Below are 13,826 nucleotides of genomic sequence, written 5' to 3'. Positions count from 1 at the left end.
GGAGACCAGCCATAAAGTTTGTAAATTAATTGTGGCTAGATGACTCATCTCAGAAGTAACAGACCACCTCCCCAAAACCACCTAGTCTGAGTTTTCTTTACATCAAGGAAATGTGGATGATGACAACCTTGATCCCATTCTCAAGTGGTAACCAGGTTCCCAGCCCTGCTCCCTTCCCACCACACTCACTAGAGCCTCTGATCATGAAGACTGTTGCCAATTATCCTATAGGTTGGGGTATGAAGCCTGAAGTCATATACATAGAGTTTTCTTTTTTTCAAATTAAATCCATGTTGGATTGATAGACTTGTGTTTTATGGCTGGGGCAGGCAGCCAACAGAGAAGCTGCCTGAGTGGAGTCCCTGTTTTCATTAATAAAAGGTATAGACAGTTGAAGCAGGCTTCCTTGCCTGCTGCCCTGAACTGAGATACAGGTGGCTTCTGAGTCTCCACAGTCACTCTGTCCCTTTACATCCCAGGGTTGGACATGCAGAAACATCAGACCTCTGCGCCCATCTCCCTGGTAAGGGTTCCTACACTGAGTTCTGGCAGGTTCCCCATCATCCAGGACCCTGAGCTGGATAATAAACAGGAAAAACAAATGTCAGCCTCACTTCCATGTACTGACCCTGGAAGCTGCAATTAGTCCTCAGCTGCCTTTTCTCTCCCCAGTGGCCCTCACCTGTCAGCGGAGCCTTCCCAGTGAGACAGACCACCCTTTAACTACAAAAGAAATGAGCATTACCCAAGAGCTCTACAGTCCCCAACACACACACACACACACACACACACACACATACACACACACACACACACTCGCATACTTTCTGGTCAAAAACACCAGATGCCAGAAAAAAGAAAACCAGATGCAATGCATTGGACTAACCAAAGGTGGGACAGGTGTCAAACTCCTGTACCACAAACCCCCCTCCCCGCACACACACACTTAGTAGAAGTGGGCGTGCCCTTGCATAGGTCACTGTATTCACCTAGACCTCCATTCTTAATATACAATATAAAGATAAATCTTTACCTTCTTTGAACGGCCCTTGTGAGTTCAAACCAAATGCCACATGAAGACACTTGTAAACTAAAGCAATAAATGGGAGGGGCCCCTTCTATCTCATAACTCCTTCCCGCTTCTCTCCAAGGGTTCTACCAACTGGGCCAGCAGATGGATAAAGGGAGAGGAGTGGAGAGGAGTGTAAAAGTGGATTTCTGTTCTGGTGCAGTCCTCAGCATGTTATTCCAAGGAGCAAGTAGGACACAGGGTGTGAGAAGGCCGAAAAATGGAACAGGAACTTAGATTTATTAAGTACTGCTAGACGCCAGCCACTCTGTTATCTCATTTAATCCTGGCCTTGCCCGCAAGAGGTAATGGTGGCCCCATTTTTCAGATGAGAAAACTGAGGCTCAGAAAGTTTAAAATGACTGACCTGAAGTCACACACTTGGCAGGCGACCAAGCTGTGTACCTGTGTCTGTCTGACTATATGCTGCAGCCAGTTGGGTCAGGAGACCTTCACAGAGAGGGTTCCTTGTATTCTGCTGTTTCATCCTGAGTCGTGAACGTGGCTGTGTAGGATGATCCTGGTAAGCCTCAGAGATAACTACAGTAATAACGCACAGCAGTTTTAGTGGCTCTGGAAGATTATAAATGAAAGCCTTTAGTTCAGTATTGGAAAATGTCAGGACGGTTTCTGAGAATTATTTAAAAATCATACCAGCTTTGGTGAGTGGCAGCATGAGGAACTGGAAAGAGTCACCAGGTTCTTATTCTAGCTCTAGCTCTGGGCCATTCACTACCTCAGTGCCTCATTTTATGTTGTGCATAAAATGGCAATGACATTGGCTCTTTCCACCTTGCCGTCTGTTGTGACATGAGATGAGCTAATGTGTCCATAAGTAGTTAAAGAGCTACACCAATTCAGGACATTACTGTGGTCACCCAGAAGGTAGGCTACTGTAAGCAGGGGATCTGAGGGTAAAATAAATACTAAAACCCCTGTGATAAGCTAGCTTTGCTTTCTAGTCCAGATGTTTTGTTCAGTTATCTACGTACATCTCAACAAAAGCTGATTACCTCTTTCAGACATCAGCGTGTAACTGTTATTAATGCTCAAGCTGATCAAATTACAATGCCACAGATCCTACTTGTGCTTTAATATTAGATTTTGGATTCCGGTCTATAATGAATGATTTTTCTCCATGCATTGGAAAAATTGGTTAGCAGAGTTCATAAGAAAGTTTAATTAGCAGGCTGTTTGTGAAAATAGCGGCTGTGAGTCATCATTCAGAATGAACTAACATTTCTCAGGGTTGGATTTGTTCTTCTGTTCCTTGAGCAGCCACATAGGATCCTTGTGTTTGGGAAGCTGATGTCTGCTCACTGCCCACTTGAACTGCATCGTGTAATAAATTAATGACAAAAACAGCAAATCTGAAAAGCTAGAGAGGAAGAGGAGGTGTAAGGTGTTTATATATTTGAATATGTGTGTCCCTGTCTTCCAGGGAAATATCATGGACCTACTATAATCCAAGATTGTATGAGGCAGGAGAGCCTAGTGATTAAGAGCTAGCTGCCTATGCTTGTGTCCCAGCCTCACAACCTGAAAACTGTTTGTCTCACAGTCATGTCCAACTCTTTGCAACCCCATGAACTGGACTGCCAGGCTTCTCTGTCCATGGAATTCTCCAGGCAAGAATACTAGAGTGGGCAGCCATTCCCTTCTTCAGGGCATCTTCTTGATCCAAGGATTAAACCCAGGTCTTCTGCATTGCAGATGGATTCTTTACTGTCTGAGCCACCAGGGAAGCCCTTACTAGCTGTATAACAGGCAAATTTTCATTCTTTCTGTGCCTCAGTTTTCTTATTTGTAAAATAGGGATAGTGATAGGATTGTTGTGAGCATCAGTATATGTAAAACACCCAGAACAACACCTGACATATAGTATATAATTCTCACAGCAGTTCTGTGAGGTGTATGTATTATTTGTCCTATTAAACGGGTAAGGAAACAGACTCAGAAAGGTTAAGTAACTTGTCCTAGGTCACACAGCTTCTAAGAGGCAGAGAAAAGTTGAATCCATGTTTATTTGACTCCAAAGCCTCTATTTTTATGTACAATACTAAACTTCTCTAAATGTGCCTAGTTAGTAAGGTTTAGATAGTGTTCACGTGTGTGCCTGTGTGTATATATACCTATAAGTGTGTATTCCTGCTTAGGGGCCCATGTAGTCACACACAATTGTGTTTTGTTTTTCTCCTGGATCTTTGGTTCTCCTAGTGAAACTCCTTGAACTCGTTGCTATTGATATGTAGCAAGCTAGAACCAGACTTGTACAGTGTGTGCTCAGTCTCTCAGTCGTGTCCGACTCTTTGCAACCCTATGGACTGTAGCCCGCCAGGTTCCTCTTTCCCTGGGATTTCCCAGGCAAGAATACCGGAATGGGTTGCCATTTCCTTCTCCAGGATGTACAGTGTGTACTGACATGAATATCTATACACAGATGTCTGATCTCCCCACTGTGCATTTCTGTCCTGTCTAGATTATCCAAGAAGCAAGTCTGTGTGATGTCTTCTGAGAAATAGAATCATGGACTATCACAGTGAAAAGAGACCTTAGACGTAATCTCTGGCTTGGTCTCCATGTTTTCTGCTAGCCCTTCTGGTATCTCGGGAAATGTCAACACCCCCAACTTTAGGTTAATTATATCTTGAATTCAGTTCTGTTTCAAAGAGTAATGTTCATTTGGGAATCCTGTCTAAACTTCTTTCCCAAAGGTATTTAATAGGTAATTTATTTTTTAAAAATAGTTTATGTGATTGCGTGAGTTTTGGGAACTGAAGTAAATCGAGTTAGGAAGGGATTTCTTTTTATCACTACTTCTCTAAGTCTGTGCTCATGTGTACTATAAATCTTAAAAATAATGGTATATAATATGTAGCATTACCCAAAGAAGCTTTTCTTCTCCAACATTTTGTGGAATGTACATTCTAAACCAAGAGGAAGAAATGGAGCTCCTTAAGGTAGAAGGGAAGAAGACAGTTGGGCCAGTTACTACCTGATGACTTCATTTCTCTTGTTAAGAAAGAGGTGGGGTCATCTACTGCATGGGGATGGACAAGTGGAGGCCTCGGCGACCCAGGAAAGTCTTACCAACACCCAGGAGGAACAGAAAATGATGTCACATGGGTTCATCTCTCAAGCACCAGCAAAGTCCCATCATATACTTGGCATTTTTGCTGAAAATTATTGAGTACTAGATATGTTCTGGAAATTATTTACATTATGGATTCTTTTGGTCTCCTGATTGTCAGGGTGACATTTCATTTTCCGTTGCTCAAAAAAGCTGAGTTATTAGAAAATGTTTACATTTGGTGATTCTCACACACATCCCAGATATGCCTTCATTTTCACCTCTCCCAGGCATCTGGCTCAATGTAAAAAGGTTGGTCACACGTGTTTGGTGTCCATTCCCCATGAAGCCCTTGGCTTAAAAAAAAAATAACATAAGTCGACTTTCCTCCTCAATTCTTGCTCTACAGACTCCTTTCTGTGTGAGTTGTTTTGTTCCTAGGTTTTTATTTCTTTCACTTCAGTTCAGTTGCTCAGTCATGTCCGACTCTGCAACCCCATGGACTGCAGCACACCAGGCTTCCCTGTGCATCACCAACTCCTGGAACTTGTTCAAATTCATGTCCATCGAGTCGGTGATGCCATCCAACCATCTCATCCTCTGTCATCCCCTTCTCCTCCCTTCAACCTTTCCCAGCATCAGGGTCTTTTCCAAGGAGCCAGTTCTTCACATCAAGTGGCCAAAGGATTGGAGCTTCAACTTCAGCATCAGTCCTTCCAATGAATATCAGGACTGATTTCCTTTAGGATTTACTGGGTTGAACTCTTTGCTGTCCAAGGGACTCTGAAGGGTCTTCTCCAATGCCATAGTTCAAAAGCATCATCAGTTTTTGAACCACAGTTCAAAAGCATCAGGCATTTATTTCTTTATTTTGTCTTACTTCTTACCTGTAAGCTGAATGGTGAAGAAAAGGAAAAATAGACTTTTGCTTCTTATTTCTCTTCTTTTTCATGCATCTGGGGACTTTCTTTCATTTCTAACATTTGTTGGAACCAGACTGAGCTTTCAGACCATGGTCATGAGCCTCCTGATGGCACTTTGCTATCAGTGAACGCTTTGATGGTAGGGATAGGGAGTTCCCCACAGCTATCAGTGGTAAGTCCAAGGCCAGAGAACCCCAGGTGCTTAGTTCAGAAAAGACACACTGACAAAGATTTTCCCATAAAGTTCTTCTCCAAGTCATATTTGACATGTTGACTTATCTCTGCACAGACTATTATTTATCTCACCTCCTTTGTTTGGAGCTATGAATTTTCTTTTACTTCGAATAAAGGAAATTTTAATAGGTTTATATTCAGTTAATATTTATGAAGCATCTCCCTTTTACCAAGCCCTCTCACATACCTTATCTCGATTAATTTAAATCCCAACATGATATCAGAAACCTCCACCTGCCCTTTATAAGAACAGTGTCTGATTGGAGTTTCGAAAGCCATTGTCTTAGTGCCTAAATACAGCAATTCCTTTCTTCCACAGGCATTTCACCCAAAGACAATCTCATTTTGCCCAAAGGCTGATTACAGTGTATATAATTAGTATTAACCTGATAACTTTTTCTACCTCTTCTTCCTTTGTCACTAAACTCTCTGCTGATATTAGCTGCATTTCTGAAATCACCAGTTGGTTCACATTCATTCTAGGGGGTAAGTCTTGTCTGTCTGACCTCTGTGTCATGTGAGAGTAAGCCAACCAAGAATGAAGAATTCTAGTTCGTCTCTCTGGCTTGCTGGGAGTTTGCCAAATTCTCCCTCTTTTTTTTTTTTTCTACCCTTGTTAAAAATATTTAAAGATGTGACTATTCTTTCATGTCTGTAAGAATATTCTGAACATAAATTAATTTAATGTTGCTTCTATTAAGAATCTTTTATTGCCCCAGGGTCATCAGTCTGAACACTTCTTTCTGTGTGATAAATGCTGAAAGTAAGATAGTTGTCATTGAGGCTTCTATTTTCTCCCATACATTACCTAGAATATTTTTTCCTTTTTTTTAGTCTAAATTCTTGATACTGGCTTTTTATCCTATGAATTGCCTTTATTTCCTGAACAGACAGAAGAAAAATGAGGTTCAGATTAGTTCTTAAATTCTACCTGATGAATTTATTGAGGCTTATTATTGAAAAGTATGTTTGAAGATCTGTTTGGAACAACCAATTTTATAGGATGGGCTTCCCTGGTGGCTCAGACAGTAAAGAATCTGCCCACAGTGCAGGAGACCCGAGTTCAATCCCTGGGTCAAGAATATCCCGTGGAGAAGAAAATGGCAACCCACTCCAGTATTCTTGCTTGGAGAATTCCATGCACAGAGGAACCTGGCAGGCTACAGTCCACGGGGTCACAAAGAGTCAGACATGACTGAGCGACTAAACAACAACAATTTTATAGGATAAACCAAAAGGGTAAATTAACCAAAAAAAAAAAAAAAAACCTCCTTTGAGAATTGGTTGATTGTCTTTCTTTATGAAACAGTGTACTTTGTAGCTGGTCCTTCTTGCTTTGGGGACTCCTGGAAATCATCATATATATACTCTGAATTTCTATGTACCTTACCCCAGTAGCAGAGGTAGTACTTTACATCTACTTAAACAGTTTGGTTGATATTGTCTCTGAAGTCAGGAAACTCGGTTAAAAGCCTGTGTGAGTCCACACAGATGAACTTGTGTCTTGGGATCTGAGGCCTCTGGATATCAGTTTTCTCAATGGTAAATGGCAGTGATCATGCCTATCTTGTAGGATTGTTTTAGGAAGCAGAAGAGATGATATAAATAAAGCCATCAGGTAGAATTTGAATGTTCTCACCACAGAAAAAGATAAATATGTGTTGATAAACTAGATGGGAGGAATCCTTTCACAGTGTATACACATATCAAATCATCATGATGTACACTTTATCTTACAAGCTTATTTGTCAAATTATACCTCCGTAAAGCTTGGGAAAAAATAAATAAATAAAGCACTCAGTACAGTGACTAACACATAGTAAGCCCTCAAAAAAAAATGGTATCTATTTGTCACTATTTATTTGCTTATTGAATTCATGCATTCATTTAGTCATTCAACACAGATTTATTGAAAGCCTACAATGTGCCAGACGTGGGTTATGCCAAGATTAATAAGACCTGTATCCCTGTCCTAAGGAGCTTAGGGTCCTTTGAGAGACACAGTTGGTTCGACAAGTTTATATCGAATGCCCACTGTGGACCAAGTGCTTTGCTTGTTTTCATCTTGATGTCACATGATGAGTTCTCAACTGGGAAATTACATCTTCTTAGGAAGCCAGAATGTAGCCTCTGGAAATAACCAAGTACTGCTTCAATGTAATTTTAAATACTTTGGGAAATCAGAAGAAGGAAGGCTGGGTTCTGTCCTTTTTTAATAGTGCTTGTTGTTGGCAGAGAACTGAGGCACTCAAAATTTCAGATGTCTAAATGGTTTCTGAATCTGTGCCAGACTATGGGGAGATCTCTTATATACATCTGAGCACTCAACTTGGAGTTGATATTGTCAGTTCAGGTTGTTATCAACAGTTTTGACCTCCTGGAAGTGAGTTATAAACTGAGTAGCAGTCTTCTCTCCTCAAGGAGTAGATGCTCAAACTGTCCCCTCCTCCTGGAATGCTCTTGTCTGTCTATTGCCTGGCTATCGCGTCTCATATCAGTCTTTTCCAATTAGTCTCAGCTCATATATATCTTCTAGAAAATCCTCTTGCCTTCTCTCCATCATAACACTTAGCCACACTCTACTATAGTTGTTGATTCACAGTTCTGATTTTCTTACTAGGCCGTGAACTGCTTGCTTCTTGCTTGGTCCTCTGGTGCTGAATTTGTAGGAGACTCAAAGAGGATTGATAGTTAAGTCTTTTCCAAGACTGTCATTCTATGATATACCAGGTCCAGTTTGAGAGACACAGTCAGTGTAGAAGATGGGAATGGAATACTTTGGGGTATATATGGGAATTAAAAGGAAAGAATGAGGATTTGAAAATAGTCCTAGAAAACCCAGGCTCTCTTGAAGTCTCAGGCACACTGTGCTTTGTCAGGGCAAATGTTTAACACACAAATAAGCACATATTCAAGAAATCAGGGCACAGCAGAAGGGTACAGGCTCTGGAATCAGATGAGTCTGGCTACTATTCTCCAGCCAAATAACGCTGGTATGTTGCTTCTCTTTTTGAGGCCTCAGTTTCCCCTTCTGTAAAACAGGGATGGAAATGCCTGCTTCAGAGACTATAAAGATTTAGATAATAATATATGTAAAGAAGGAGATCAGCCCTGGGATTTCTTTGGAAGGAATGATGCTAAAGCTGAAACTCCAGTACTTTGGCCACCTCATTCGAAGAGTTGACTCATTGGAAAAGACTCTGATGCTGGGAGGGATTGTGGGCAGGAGGAGAAGGGGACGACAGAGGATGAGATGGCTGGATGGCATCACTGACTCAATGGATGTGAGTCTGAGTGAACTCCGGGAGTTGGTGATGGACAGGGAGGCCTGGCGTGCTGTGATTCATGGGGTCGCAAAGAGTCGGACACGACTGAACGACTGATCTGATCTGATCTGATATGTAAAGTGCTTAGCCCACAGTATGTGCTTAATAAATATTCTCTATTATTTTTATTTTCTCAGTTAGAAAATAAGGATAAACTGTGGACATGGGGTCGCAAATAAATATAATTTAGAAGCTTTGTGTCTTAGCATTAGAAGGGATCTTATGAGTTGATTTTGCTAACTGCTACAACATCCCCTGATAAAATGTAGACCTGGCCTCTGTTAGCATAGTTCTAGTCATGGGGTGCTTACCACCTCACAAGACAGCCCACATCTTTATAAAATCATTGGTAGAAAGTTCTTCCTCTTATCAAGGCAAAAATCCACTCCCTAACTTTCTTCTGTTGCCTGATCCTCATTCTCTCCCCTGGTAGCCCACATAGCAAGCCTACCCCTGCCTTCCCATTGCAGCCTTTCAAGTATTGGAAGGGGCTTTGAGCACCTCTAGAATTTTCTCTCCTTCAATATTAAAGCCCACAGGGCTTTCAAATGTGTCTCGTGAGTTCTGGTTCCATATGTCTTACCATCATCCTCTGGGAGCATAGCAGAGAACCAAAAAGACTTGGTTTCTGCCATCAGTGAATTGATATTCTGATTAGGAATGAGGGAGTGAGACAAGTTCCCTGAAGGCAGGAACAATTTTTTGGTCACAGTGGGCCCACTCGTAGTATCTGGCATGTATTAGGTGTCATTTAATTGTGGAATTTATGTACCTATTGCATGGTATGTGCTCCAATGTGAAAGTAAAGCATCAGAAATATTCTCCACCTTTGAGGAGATTGGGGTCTCAATCAAGAGATAGCATCCTTAGAGACATTGGTAAAGGCAGTGTCTATTGGGGCATGGGAGCAAAAAGGAAAGGAACCAGAACCTATTGTGAAAATGTTAGTCGCTCAGTCATGTCTGACCCTTTGCAACTCCATGGACTGTAGCCCTCCAGGCTCCTCTGTCCATGGGATTTTCCCAGCAAGAATACTGGAGTCGGCTGCCATTTCCTCCTCCAGGAGATCTTTCTGACCCAAGGATAGAACCTGGGTCTCCTGCATTGCAGGCAGATTTTTTACCATCCGAGCCACCAGGGAAGCACTATTGAGCATCTGTTATATACCAGGCACTTCATGTGCATTATCACTCTCAATACTCCTAATAACACCATTAAAAAATAATAGTAAGTCCATTTTACAGATGAGATTACCACAGCAAAAAGGGGGGCAATGTAAGAATGCAAAATCTGAGAATGAAAAGAAATAGCGCATATTAAGAAACCCTGAGAGCTTTCCTATCATAGGGGCTTCCCAGGTAGCTCAGCAGTAAAGAATCTGTCTGCAGTGCAGGAGACATAGGTTTAATCCCTGAGTCTGGAAGATTCCCTGGGGAAGGAAGTGGCAACCAGCTCCAGGATTCTTGCCTGGGAAATTCCATGGACAGAGAAGCCTTGTGGGCCACAGTCCTATCAGAGCTTCCCTTCCCCGTGACTATGGTTAGATGTGTTGTTTTCTCAGAATCCAGGGTATGGGAAGGTTCATTTAACTTAGCGAGGGTCACGCAGCAATAAGCCAAAGCTGCATTTCTTAGATGCACCCGCTGAGGCCAGTGATGCTGGTACAGGGATCACACTTAGAAGAACAAGACTTTAAACCATGCTTAATTTGAGGGAATTGTGTGAACTACCAAAAGAAGATAAATCCTCTGATTAGTTGGCTCTGCCAACACAGAATCTGCAGGAGAAAAGCCAAGACCCAGACTGTCCGACACATGGAAACAACCACAGAGGTGGGATGGGAAGGAGCAGAGCCATGGCTGCTCTAGAATCTCAAAGCATCCCAGTCATTGTGAGGAAGGAAGAGGGTCCCCAAAATAAGGGGTGTGCATCCCCTTGAGTTCTTGCCTGGTGTCAGACACTCTGCTGTGCCTTTGCACAGAGAGCCAAACCCCGTGGAGAGAAGGTATGAACTGGGAAGTCACATAGACCTGGGTTCATTCAAATCCTAGCCTGGAAGCCTGCTTCCTGGTTGACTTTGGGTCAGGTTAGTGAACAGTTCTTAGCCTCACTTTCCTCTCCTCCTCACAGTGAGCTTGATGGGTACCCATTTCACACAGGATTAAATTAGGTAATTTTATAAGCCACTTAGCTGGGTGCCTGGCACAGAGTCAGCACTGAATAAATTGTAGCTGCTGTTCATCCACATGTTAATATAGTTAATCCACAATGATGCTTTGATTGTGAGGATAAGGGATTATCCCTGTTTTTCCAGATAAGGGAACAGGCTGGCGAAGCTTAAATGATTTAACCAAGGATATACAACAAGTATAGTTTGGGGCCATATACTCTAACACATATATACATGCAGTAATAGCCATGGAGCTCTCTGACCCACTTCAGGGTGTGTTGAGATAGGTTTCAAGGCAGCTGGTGGCAGGGAAAGTCATCCCAGGACTGGCAGGGAGGGAGTCCTGGGGTTTGGAGTTGGCTGCAGTGAACCCAGCATGTGGATTACTGCCACGCAGGTGATCTTGAGGTGACTGGGGATTTTATCATGTGCTTTGAGAACAGAATTTCAGCCTGAGCTAGGAGTTCTAACATCCACAAAAACTCCTTACTCGACTCAGAAGTTTTTATCAACAGCAGCTACCCACCTGGCTGCCCGCAAGGGGACTTTGCAGATGAGGGGAGTAGCTGTCAGGTTTCTGGAGAATGACGGTTTGGGGAGAAAGAGCAGAGTGTGCAGGTTGACGGGCAGAAATGCTGAGGTTCCTTCCCGTCAGCCCTGAGAGGAGACAGCTTCTCTTCTGCTGCCATCAGCCGTGAGAATGTCACATTAGGGTCCTGCTGTCATAACCTCGAGGGCCCCAAAGCAAGGGACAACTTCTATCTGGAATGACTGGAAAATGAGGGGTTGTATTTAGCTGTGATGATAACACTTCCTAGAGTTTGAATACAATAAAACTGCTTAACACAAACTATTGAAGGTAATTTGCTTTTTCTCAGGTGGTTCAAAAAAACTTCAGAGCTATTTCCAGGCCTCAGAATAGTCACTAACACTTTAGTTCCAATGGAGTAACTGTAGTCACAGCAAAGGAGACTGGATTTGCAGTCAGAAGATCTGGACCCTGGGTCAGCAAACTATGGCCCAAAAGCCAAATTGAGCCCACTGCCTATCTTTCTAAATAAAGTTTTATTGACACTCCGTCATGCTCATCAGTTTACACATTATACGTGGCTGCCTTCCTGGTACAATGGCAGGATTGTCATGACAGAGCAGAGGACCCACCAATCCTAAACTATTTAGTCTCTCACCCTAAACATAAAACAGTTTGCCATCCCCTGATCTAGACTTAGTTTCAGCTATTCAGAAAGAGTAGAGCAAATTGCTGTTTCCTCAGAGCTTCAGTTTCCAGCAAATTGCCGTTCCCTCAGAGCTTCCGTTTCCACAACTGGGAATGATGAGTCTCTCTCCCACAGGGTTGCTGTGAGAATCAAATGCGACAAAATGGGTGGGAAAGCACTTTGGAAGCTCAGGATCTCTATGGAAAGGTGGGCAGGGATGGGTTTTCCTGTTCATCTGATCTGTGCTGGAGGGGAACCCACCAGGACATATTTTGTTTCTGGTTGTTGTTGTTTTTTTCCAGTCTCTGGTGTCAGCTTGTTGTCCTGTTCTCCCTTTGACACAAATACTAAATGAATTCCCCTCTCAGGCACGCTCATGCTCTTCTCCTGCCAAACATAAACATATTCTGGTTATACACTTCCAGCAATGGAGAATTAATACAAATGTATGTGTTCATTCTTCCCCTTCTCAGATATCTGTTGAGTACCTACTGTGTTCAAGTATGCAGACTCTATCTTGTAGGGAGAAGTGTTCTGTTTCTAAGGAGAGAAGTTAGGTATAGAATTACAACAGAAGAGAGATAATGCCACATCCTAGTATGAGGACACGGCATGTCTTTGTATGTGTACGTGCACATGTGCACCATTTAAAAAATAGAAGTATTCAGGTTCACATTTAAGAAAAGCTTGTTAAAAACAAGAATCTGTTTAATCCAAAATACACTAAAGCGCCTTAAAAATGTAGCCATTATGTGTAACAGTTTTCTCTTCAAAATTACATTCTAATTTTAAGTTTCCATCCCAAACTGCCAAGAATGCCTTTCTTGCCCATTCATGGTCACTGAGGCCTCTCATCCAAGCCTGCTGGTCAGCCTATTAAGGATTATTAAGGACTGGTCACACGAAAGGGTTATCCTGGGCATCAGGGAGCCAGGCACTCACTAAAGTTTGTAAATTTTGAAGGTACTCTTTATTTGGGGTTTCCCAGGTGGCTCAGTAGTAAGGACTGCATCTGCCAAGCTGGTTCAATCCCTGGGTCCAGAAGAGCCTGTACAGGAGGAAATGGCACCCCACTCCAGTGTTCTTGCCTGAGAAACCCCATGGTCAGAGGAGCCTGGCAGGCTACAGCCCATGGGGTTGCAAAGAGTCAGGCGCGACCTAGTGACTAAACTGCAGCAGCAGCAGCCATTTTACAACCTTTTATCTTTTCTTTAATTATTGTTTCTCTTTTATTGATGATTCAATGCACACAACTTCAGTGATTTAATTTCTTTGATTTGCTATCAAAATATTCTCATAAACTGGGAGCAAAAACAGTTTACTTTTATGTTCTGAAAGTACTATCACCATACCTGTATGGTCAGATCTTGCTACCGTTGATAAAGGGAGATGATGCAGTTATTAGAGAAAAAGAAGAAGGAAACTTTATCTATTTCTGGGATGCTCTAGACTCCAGACTGGTTATCCTGGTCTTTCCCAGTATTGTGACTCTCTTGGTCCTCATGGAAATAGTGTTGATATTCTTTGTGAATGTGTCTATTCCATATTTTTCTACGTACTATGGACAATTTGAATACAGAAGTGCAAATCAAAAACCCATCACCAATATATGGCCACCAAAATTAAAACATAAAATTCTTCCTCATTTTACTCCCCATCCCCCTCCCCCCATTACTAAAAAGTTTCTGAAAGAAATGAGGCTTGGGTTTTTATATTTTCTACCTAAGGGATTTAATTCTCTCTAGAGTTGTTTTTTTTTTAAGAATATACTTAGATCCATCAAATATTTTTTTATTAGACTTAGCTGTATTCCTACG

The 13,826-nt window shown here is 42.2% G+C and overlaps 1 protein-coding gene across 5 annotated transcripts in view; it reads left to right on the top strand.

The window, feature by feature from the left end:
- The window catches only part of ELAVL4 (ELAV like RNA binding protein 4), a 91,104-nt gene that overhangs the window by 49,400 nt on the left and 27,878 nt on the right, over positions 1 to 13,826 (top strand). The gene's annotated exons all lie outside the window — the stretch shown is intronic.

Source organism: Bubalus bubalis, chromosome 6, assembly GCF_019923935.1.
Source record: "Bubalus bubalis isolate 160015118507 breed Murrah chromosome 6, NDDB_SH_1, whole genome shotgun sequence".
Classification (NCBI taxonomy): domain Eukaryota; kingdom Metazoa; phylum Chordata; class Mammalia; order Artiodactyla; family Bovidae; genus Bubalus; species Bubalus bubalis.
This window is presented reverse-complemented; position numbering and strand designations above follow the sequence as displayed.